We start from the raw sequence: 6,951 nt of genomic DNA, 5'->3' as shown, positions 1-6,951 counted from the left end.
TTAGCAGCTCAGGTACTTAGGAGAGCAGTGTTTGGCTCACCACGTGTGCCTGGAGCTGCTCCTGAAAGCTGGGCCTATGCTTGCTACTCTTCCCTGCACGGCCCACTCACGGCCATGTCTCTCAAGACTAACTGAAGAGCTCCCGTGCCCGGTCCACTGTAGAATTCCTCCCCAGTCATTCTCCTGTCGCACTTCATCCCGTCCTCTTCCCTGCAGCCTTTCTCCTCTGGTCCTCCATTTTCCACTCATTTACACGATTCTTTTCCTCCCCATGAAGCAAACTTCACAGAAGGCAGGAGGTATGTTGAGACCTTGGCAAGCGCTCTGTCCTGGATACCTGTTGCTTCCCGCTCTTCTGGCAAAAGCATTTCTGTGTCCTGGAAGTCACCTTTTCCTTGTACCAGTTGGCATGATGGGGCTGGCCCAGCCTCTCTTCAGATTTGTCCAATCCAGTTAGTTATCTTGGTAAACTGGCCTCAGAGACTAGCTCTAAGGATGGCGTACTCCCAAATTCTGGGATTTTGCTGGAAGAATCAAAAGAAAAACCCCTTTTGTCCACTGGGTCACTGAGTATAAGTATATAGAGAGATGATCGTGGAACTGCTCGAGACCATTCTGTGAAAAGTGCCTAATCCGAGAAGGAAGTCATTCTAGGCAGTATCTTGGCTAGGGTTTCTGTTGCTGTGACAGACACAGTCCATCACTGAAGGAAGTCAGGGCAGAAACCTGGAGGCAGAAACCCCAGCGGAGGGCTGATTCCTCCTGGCCTGCTCCTCATGGGTTGCTCAGCCTACTGTTTTATAGCTCCTGCCTGGGGTGAGGGGTGTCACAATGAGGTGGGCCCTCTCACATCAACCCAAAAAAATGCCCCACAGGTCAATCTGGTGGGGACATCTTCTCAGCCAAGATTCCCTTTTCCCAAATGACTCCAGCTGTGTCATACTGACATATAACTAGCTAGCACAGGCAGGCCAGGAAGAAATAAATTCTAGTGACATTTTTTTGCACCCCCAGATCCTGCTGGGCCTGCCTCAGAGCTATCTAGTCACAGAAATCACAGATCCCTCTTCAAAAGGACAATTTGAATTGAGTTTCTTGCTTATAAGGAGGAGAATCCAGGCAGGTCTGTTCTATCAGTGAGGGTTCTTCAGGGGAGCGGAACAGAATATGTGCTACAAAAGAGGTTTATGAGGCTGCCCTGCATGATAATGCCTGGGTATCCAACAGTGGCCACCTGCAAACTGGTGAGTGTGAGAACTTGGTGGCTGTCCAGGCCCTGAGACTGGATGGCTTAGCTGTCCCGGTGTGCCCCTGAAGGCTGCTGGTCTTCAGTCCATGTTAGAAGGCCAAAGAAGCTGGGTTCTGATGTTGCCAAAGGCTGGTGGCAGCAATGCCATAGATGTGCTCACCAGTAAGGGGCAAAGGTGGTAGGCAAAGGAAGCATTGCTTTGCACTCTGCCTCTTTGGGTCTCCAGGCAGAAGATGCCACCCACCCTAGGGGGCGGGGCTTCCCTCCTAAGTAAATTCTCCGGGAAACACTCTCATACCTGGCCAGAGGCTTGACTCTCAGTTGATCTCAGACCCAAGCAGGCTGACAACCAAGGCTAGCCATGCCCCCTTTGGCTGGAGATGGTATTCCCACCACACCCCCTTATCTGTATGTTCACAACAGGAAATAAACCAAACTAGCCATCACGGGGTCTTTGACTTTGTTGCTGTTACAAGGCTCTCTCTATCCTTGTCTTCTCAAAGGAAAGAATTTAGTTGGGAGACATGGACAGTTTAAAGAAAAATGTTTTCAGCAAAGATTAGAGTGGGCTGTCCCAAAGAAAGAAGCCACCCCAGTGGGTCTGCATTGTGGATTTCCTAAAGGGAGAATTTATGATTGTTATTATTAGTTGTTCCTTTTGAGACAGGCTTTTTTTGTGTAGCCTTGGCTCTCCTGGAACTAACTAGCTCTGTAGACTAGGCTGGCCTCAATCTCAAAGCCTGCCTCTGCTTCCCGAGTGCTGGGATTAAAGGTGTGTGCCACCCTGTCCATCTGATCTTATGATCATTTATGAGGTATGGTGACTCTTTTCCCCTCTTGAGTTATGATTGGACAGATCTCCCTTTTAGGATATTCCCATGATCCTCTGGAAAAGCCCATGGAGTAGTGTAACACCGGAATGTAAATGATAGCATGAAGAAACAAGGGTCTTTTGAAGGTGCAGACCTTTTGTTAGTGCCATGTGTGGCAACCAGGAAAGGTCTATGGTACCTTAGTCTGATAAAATGGATAACCTATCTGCAGACTCAAGGATGTTTACCTGAAAAGGAGCATCCTGACTGCCAGAGAATGCGGCCTCAGTCCCTTTCGTTCTCCTTGCCTATCACGTCTCGGGGCTTCATTTTCAGAGGGGTCACAGATGTTTTCTGAGCCATCTGCCCCGAATGCTTCCCAGGGTGATACCAAGTTCACTGGTCTGTGGCTTGCAGAACGTTCTTCCTCATTTCAAAATGTCATGTCATCTGCCTCTGTCCAATTTCCTGAGGTCAGAGGCCTTCGTGGAAGGCAAGCAGGGTGCTGCTGAATCTCTTGAGAAAGAATGATGTCTCTCACATGGCATATGACCCTCAATGATTTATTCCAGTTCTCCCCAACAGCTGTCCATGTGAGGTCAAGGCTGCAGGAGTTGGTACCTATTGCCAGCTTCCTTCACGGAAGCAGGGAACTTCAACCCCGGCAACTGTCCTCTTCCATCCTGCAAGTTTTCTGAACACCTACTTATCTTAGCGTCCTCACAAGGATGAAGGCTACAACCTACCCTCCCACCTCCAGAGCTGGCACTAAGTTCTCACACCAGGAGGTCTAGCTTCTCCTGGGGTGGCTACGTGCACCTTGAAGGTTCCAAACTCTCCAGGAACGGCAGCTCTCAATCTTTTCCTCGCTCTTAAATTTTCCTAAGAAGTCTTAGCGGAACAGATGTTCACATCTGCCATTAGCAAAGGGCCAGCGCTTGGCTACACTACCTACATCATCTTCCTGAGTAGCAGAACTCCAGTCCCACTGCCTAACATTCGTGACTTCAGAAGATCCCTAGAGATCGGCCTTGGTTTTCTTTTTCTCTTCCTTCCTGGCACTGGGCATGGAAGCCAGGACCTTGGCCACGCTGGGCCAGTGATCCTCCGCTGAGCTCCACCCCCAGCCTCTTTGTGTTTCCCTGTTGAAGAGATGTGGGAGAAGCTGTATGGCTGGACGTTGTGTTTATTGCCGTTTATGAAAAGAGCCAAATCTCCCGGCCTTTTAAGACACGCCTTCCAGAAGACAAACGGACTTAGCCTCAAAGGCGTGTCGGTCCAGGGGATCTTCGCTAGGACTCTGCTACCCAGGCAGGGTCAGGAAGTGACCTGAACCTGACCTGGAGGAGCTTTTCCCTTTCCTAAACCACTCTTGCGCTCAAAAAAGCCGCGCCCTGGTCATCCCTGCAGGAACTCTGTTCCGAAGCGAACCCGCGCGGCTGTCAGGCTGCACAGGGACGAAGGGGTGCTCCTGCGCCTGCGTCCAGGAGCCGAGGGAGGCGGGGCGCTCCCCGCAAAGTGACAGCTCTCTCTCTCGTAGCTTCAGAAGGACCAGACTGCTCGCTCGCGTGTCACGTGGTGCTCCAGAGGCGGGGCGCCCCTCTCACTCCGGGGCTCGGGAGAACCCCGCAGCTCGCGCGTCACGCGGGATGGGGGGGGGGGGGGGGCGGGGTTGGGCGGGGCGCTATCGGATGACTGACAGCGCCTCCAAAGGACCCGGCTGCTCCGCACGTCACGTGGTGCCAAAGGGGCGGGGAGAGCCCCTCTGACTGACAGCTCGCTCCGCCGCGCCTCAGAAGGGACCGGGGACGGCTCGTCGAGCGCGGCGCTTTCTCGGCAGCTGCGGACCCGACGGCGTGTCCGCCCCTTGCCGGGTCCCGCGGGCCGCCGCGGTGAGAGGGTCCGGGGCTGCGGTGCTGCGCTCTCGAGGGGCCGGGCGGCGTGGCTGCGCGGGGACGGGTGAGGAAGCGTGAGGAGGGGGTCGCCGGCGGCGTGGGCGGGTCGGCTGGACGGTCGGTGGGGCGGGCAGGGCTGTCACTCCGCCAACCTGAGTGCGGGGCCCGCCGGGGGCCGCGAGTTGGTCTGAGGCCACGGCTGCACGGGGCCGCCAGGGAAGGCTCGGGCACCGCAGCAGCTTCTAGGATGTGGGACAAGCCGACCCAGCCTTGCCCTGGTCTGCGTCCCCCGTCCCCGCCCCCCTCCCCCGAGTTGCGGGTTGAGACGTGGGAAGGTGACAGGGCGGAGGAAGGAGGCTCGGCCAAGTGCTGCACCTACAGCGTGAGCGGGAGCGCGGCTCTGCCGGCACAGGTGCGCTGGCACGGGCTGGGTCCCCGACGTGGAGCTGTCCGGGTGGTGAGTCAGAGGTAGAGGTGAGCTGGCAGCTGTCAAGTCGGGCTGCCCTCCCCAGGCTGGGATCCAGCCTGTAACCCGATGCTGAGGTTCTGATTCATCCCGTTCTGCCTCCTCCCTGATCGTGAAAACAGGGCAGACCCACAGCACGAACTCCACGACAGGAGCAGAGAGGCTCCGGAGCCTCGTCCCTTCCCTCTTTCCCACTGTGGTCAGAAATAGGGATATTTAGGCCTTTGAAGACCAAGATGGCAGATAAGCTGATTAGGTGGGCTCCATGGAAAAAGTTGACATCGGAGATTTTCTTTCCTCCTCAAACACTGGTGACTTCTTGGTTGGTGATGATGGGCTATCTCAGTCTCTGTTGCGTTCCACAAGTTCCTTGCAATGGTTGGCTTTTGGTAGTCTGTATCAGATCATGTGGAGTGGATTTTTTTTTTGAGAATGTCACAAGTATAAGCAGTGAGATGGGCATATCAGAAGTCTGAGAGAAATTGAAGTGAGATATCTCTACAGATGCTAACTGCACTTTTACCTTCATGGCAATGGTTGTTTCTTCAAAGGTAAGTTGTTTTATAGTGACCCCAAATGGTGCTGAGGGAGCTGCCTTTAGGAGAGCCCCTTCCCCAGGGAAACTATAGAGTGGGCAAGTCATGTGGATACCTGGTGGCGGGTATACCTGGATACCTGGCTTTCTTTCCTTCCCTCCATTCTCTGCATTCCTTTCACAGGAGGTTAAAAGAAATGTCAGGGGACTGGAGAGAAGGCTCTCCAGTTAAGAGCATGTTCTGCTCTTGCCGAGGACCAGAGTTCAGTTCCCAGCACCCACCTTAGCTGACTCACAGCCACCTGTAACCTTGTCTCCTCAGAATCTGACACTCTCTTCTTGTCTCCTCAAACACCTACACTCACATACAGACCCAACATTAAATAATAAAAACAACGCCTAAAAAAATGAAATATCAAAAGCCGGGTACAGTGGCATAGGCTTGTAATATTAGCACCCCAGAAGCTGAGGCACAGGTATCATGAGTTCAAGACCAGCCTGGGCTGTATAACAAAACCCAGTCAAAAAAAGAGGAATCAAAAGCAGAATGGCAGCGCTTCAGGAAGGAACAGCAATAGCAGTGTGGCTTCTACTGCCACTGTGTCCTCTTGCTTTGGTAGCTTACAAAGTACTTTCAACAGGAGCTCTTAGTTCATCCTCATTAATTTGGGAGTGGCAGATGGCATTCCTCCTGATGAGGAAACCAAGACTCACTTATCCAGGGCCACTCAACTGTTGGAGGCAAAGAAAGCTTCACAATAACTTGGTTGCTAAAAGTGCTGACCGTATAGTACCTCACCACCTAAGGACAGTAGATGGGTCTGAGTGGATGTTGCCTCCTGCTGGGCTGGGGGTGGTACTGAGTGGAGCATCCTTCTCTGCCTTCCTTGCCTGACTGACATTCAGCCTGGCTGACCAGCCAGCCGGCTCGCCATACTGTTACCACTCTCTACACACTCTGTGGCAACTCAGATTTGTTTCTAGGCTTTGAGAAAGCCAGTAGGAAGTGCCTTGCAGAGCATCTTTGCTCAAGTGCCCAGTGTTTCCAAACAGGCCAGGTGTCCTCAGTTATGACGCAAGATAGCACGGACGTTCCAGGGATACGTGCACCAATGATTTCTTCTCGTCTCCCACCTGGAAGAGAAACATAAAAATCCAGGCAGCTGCTGCTGGCTCTGCTGGTCTCACCTAGATTTTGTACATGGCATTGTTTGAGGTTTCGTGGCATTTTTTTTTCTATTTTTAGCATACACAGCTGTTCTTGTTAGGGAAGAACAAGCTTTTTATCCCATTCTCCAAATCCGGGCATCACCACAGGACTGCTGGGGTCTGCCTTGTGTCTGTCTCTGCAGGCCAGTGGTTCAGGCCAGACTGAAGGCCAAGACAGTCTTGGGCACGTGTATCAAAGCCAAGGTCTGGCCTGGAAGGTTTTGTTTGTTGCGTGCCTCAGAGACTGTGTTCTTTTCATGAAGGTCATAGGAAGCCACGCAGAGTACTCACTGAGGTGCAGGAATTAGGGCTGGTGAGCCAGGAACATCTCGATGGCCAGAATTACAGAACATTCAGAACTGTTATTGGTAAGGTCCCAAGAAGCAAAGGACAAACAGTACAGTTGGAAAGGCTGCAGTTTGGAGAATGCCACGGTCTCTCAGGATGAACTTTCCCTGGGCTGCCAGGTAGTGACACAGGTACTGACTAATCTCACCTGTTTCTCCAGTGTCAGCAGCTCCCAGAGATCCCTCCTTAAGCGTGCCTCATTCGCTGTGCCACAGAGCCTGTACTCTGGTTGTTCCTCCTTCCAGATTTCCCTGTAGTAGCCACCTCCCTGTCATTCAGGTCACCACTCCTATATCACATGTTAAATGAGATCTTCCCTAATGGTCAAAATGATCTTCCTATTTGCCCTGGTCCCCAGTCGACTTCCTGCAGCATATTGTACTAGTCTTTATCTGTATTAGAAATGACTTTGTTTCTTTGAGAATATTTTTATTATC

At 52.4% G+C, this 6,951-nt stretch overlaps 1 protein-coding gene across 3 annotated transcripts in view; it reads left to right on the top strand.

The window, feature by feature from the left end:
* Nucleotides 1–3,789: 3,789 nt before the first annotated feature.
* The window catches only part of Kiaa0513 (KIAA0513 ortholog), a 48,946-nt gene continuing 45,784 nt past the window's right edge, over nt 3,790–6,951 (top strand). Inside the window, exon 1 of one of the 3 annotated variants that reach the window (XM_041649722.1) lies at nt 3,790–4,020. The gene's annotated coding sequence lies outside the window, so the exon portion shown is untranslated. The remainder of the gene's footprint in view (nt 4,021–6,951) is intronic. The other 2 variants (XM_041649721.1, XM_041649720.1) reach the window with 2 other exon arrangements.

This window comes from Microtus oregoni, unplaced genomic scaffold, assembly GCF_018167655.1.
Source record: "Microtus oregoni isolate MIOR12 unplaced genomic scaffold, Mior012 000004F_ref0000308, whole genome shotgun sequence".
In the NCBI taxonomy this organism is placed as follows: Eukaryota; Metazoa; Chordata; class Mammalia; order Rodentia; family Cricetidae; genus Microtus; species Microtus oregoni.
The sequence above is the reverse complement of the archived record's forward strand: the minus strand, read 5'-3'. Positions and strand labels throughout refer to the sequence as shown.